General features: G+C 46.9%; 1 protein-coding gene across 5 annotated transcripts in view; it reads right to left on the reverse strand.

Moving 5' to 3' along the window:
* Izumo1 (izumo sperm-egg fusion 1) overlaps positions 1–2,416 on the reverse strand; it is a 10,466-nt gene that overhangs the window by 6,395 nt on the left and 1,655 nt on the right. For 3 of the 5 annotated variants that reach the window (XM_029569319.1, XM_029569318.1, XM_029569315.1), the window contains exon 2: positions 576–1,082. The gene's annotated coding sequence lies outside the window, so the exon portion shown is untranslated. The remainder of the gene's footprint in view (positions 1–575; positions 1,083–2,416) is intronic. The other 2 variants (XM_029569317.1, XM_029569316.1) reach the window with 2 other exon arrangements.

The following is a 2,416-nucleotide window of genomic DNA, read 5'->3' on the forward strand; positions in this document are numbered from 1 at the left end:
GGCCCCAGGGGGGACCCTTTCTAAAAAAAAAAAAAAAAAAAAAAAAAAAAAAGGCATATCCTTCATCAAGGACCCAAAATGTGAAACTCGGCTTCCAACCCCAGAGGACCCCAACTTTAGGGTCTTCCTCGCATCCCTGCAAGTTATTAATCCAGATTACAAACTCAGGACCACCTCCTTGCTCACTCCATCCACCCCGACTCCCCCCAACTAATACAGATTCTGAACTCTGAACTTCAGAAATGGGTCAACAAGGCCCACAAACAAACGTTGAACGCTCAATAGTCAACCAAATAAACTATCCAAAGCCAAGAGTGATGGCACTTGGGAGGCTGAAGCAGGATTAGTCTCCAAATTAAATATATATATATATACACACATATATAAATTGTGTAATACAGAATCAACTTGGATGTTAAAAAGGATCTTAGAACAAAAAAAATGTCCCAAATCCTTAAACCCGAGAGTTCTACAAACTACAGCATGCCTCCAAGTCATCTAAGTCTCAGGGGAACCTGTCTCTAAAACCGAGACCCTCTAACTTTCAGGGAATACCCTCCTCAGACCCCGGGCACCTTCCGACAGCCGTTCTCTGACCTTGCGCCCTCAAGAGCCAATGCTTCGCCCAACTCAGTCCAGGTCCTGAGGACTTTTAAAAATATTTTCCCACGACTAAGATTAAAGGCTTTTTCTTGAAAGACCAGGGAGAGGAATCTAGCGCTTTCGTACTGGCTCCCAGGCACCAGTGGTCTCCACGTCACAAAGCACTCCAGCCACGTCCCACGTGGGGTACCCCAATTCTCTCATTTCCTAGGATTTTCTTTGGCCCCGCCCAGAAGCCCAACTCTAAGTAGGATTGGACTGCAACAAAGAAGGCCCCACCCATAGCTCCATGACGTCACAGGGTGGGCCCTCTTTCGTAGAACTTTCCCAGCGCCTACGGAATGGAAACCACTGACCTGTTCTGGCTTCCAGACCCAAGTTCCAGACCTCTGGCCTTTGTCGCCCTCTCTTCCCCTCGGCCCCAGGTTTTCCGGCTGGTTGCAAACACTGGAGTCCGGTCACGAAGATACGGGAAGTGGCTAATTAAAAAAAAAAAAAAAAAAAAAAAATCTGAGACTACAACTCCCAGAAGGCCCTGGGGTCTTTTTTCCTCTCCACCTCATAGCCTTATGGGAAACGTAGTTCAATAGAGATACTCTTTGCTTAACTGTCTCTCTTCGCTCCCCAAACCTAGCTGGAGAAGTGTTGATCACTCACACATGTAGTCCTTGTTCTTGGGAGGCTGAAGCAGGAGGACTGCCACGAATTCCAGGCCAGCCTGGGCTTCAAAGTGAGTTCTAGGCCAACCTGGGCTACAGCAACCATGTCTCAGAACAAAATAAAAAAAACATAAAACGAGTCTGGTGGCCGTTACAGAAAGTTTCAGAAAAAGGTACTGAGGGAAAATGGACCAAAAATCCAGAAGCAAGGCCGGGCGTGGTGGTGCACACCATTAGTCCCAGAACTTGGGAAGCAGAGGCAGGCAGATCTCTGTAAGTTCAAGGCCAGCCTGGTCTACAAAGCAAGTTCCAGGCCAGCTGGAGCTACTGAAAGACCCTGTCTCAAAAGGACCAAAGGGAAAAAAAAAAAAAAGCCAGAAGCAAAGGTTGCCATATCTGAGTAGGTAACCCTACCCCAAAGTATCAGTCTTGAATGTATGTCCCTGGAAGTCCTACCACCACCACACCCCTCCACTGTGTCACACATTTACACATGCAACACACACAACTATCTCCAAAAACTGCAGAGACATGGATTGGCCATGTGGCCCTTTAATTCATTGCTTCCCCTCGCCTGCCTGTGGAGGCTGAGTTGGGAACCATACCCTGAAACTCCCTGAGACAAACAGAGGCTTGGCTTCTTAGCCGGGAGTATGATTACATTCAACGTTATGTAAAGAACCTTCCTTCACCCTTGAAAAAGCAGCAAGGATATTTGACATCTGAGTCAAAGACTCCACCCTTCTTTGCTAGGAGCCTCTGCAACTGGAAGACCTTCAGACCGTTTCGCCCCGAACCTGCCCAAAGCTGGATTTGGTGGCTTTGTGAGTTCAGGGCACACATGGTTGGCAAGGGCCACAGTACCCTCTTATTTTCTGCAGGCTTGATCATGTCCAGGAAACAGACCCCAGGTCTCCAGTACTGCAGCCACAGAGGAGGAAACATCCCTGGTTCTAAATTCAGAGCCAATCTATACAGCTCTTAGTTTTAAAAGTTCTGAGCTTAGACAAAAAAAGGATCTTTGGGTTTCTAAAAGGTTCTTCTCCAAAGATTCAGTGTCTCAGCAGTATCTCTCTCTCTCTCTCTCTCTCTCTCTCTCTCTCTCTCTCTCTCTTTCTTTCTTTCTTTCTTTCTTTCTTTCTTTCTTTCTTTCT

Source organism: Nannospalax galili, unplaced genomic scaffold (assembly GCF_000622305.1).
Source record: "Nannospalax galili isolate Female #2095 unplaced genomic scaffold, S.galili_v1.0 scaffold960, whole genome shotgun sequence".
NCBI classification, from domain to species: Eukaryota; Metazoa; Chordata; class Mammalia; order Rodentia; family Spalacidae; genus Nannospalax; species Nannospalax galili.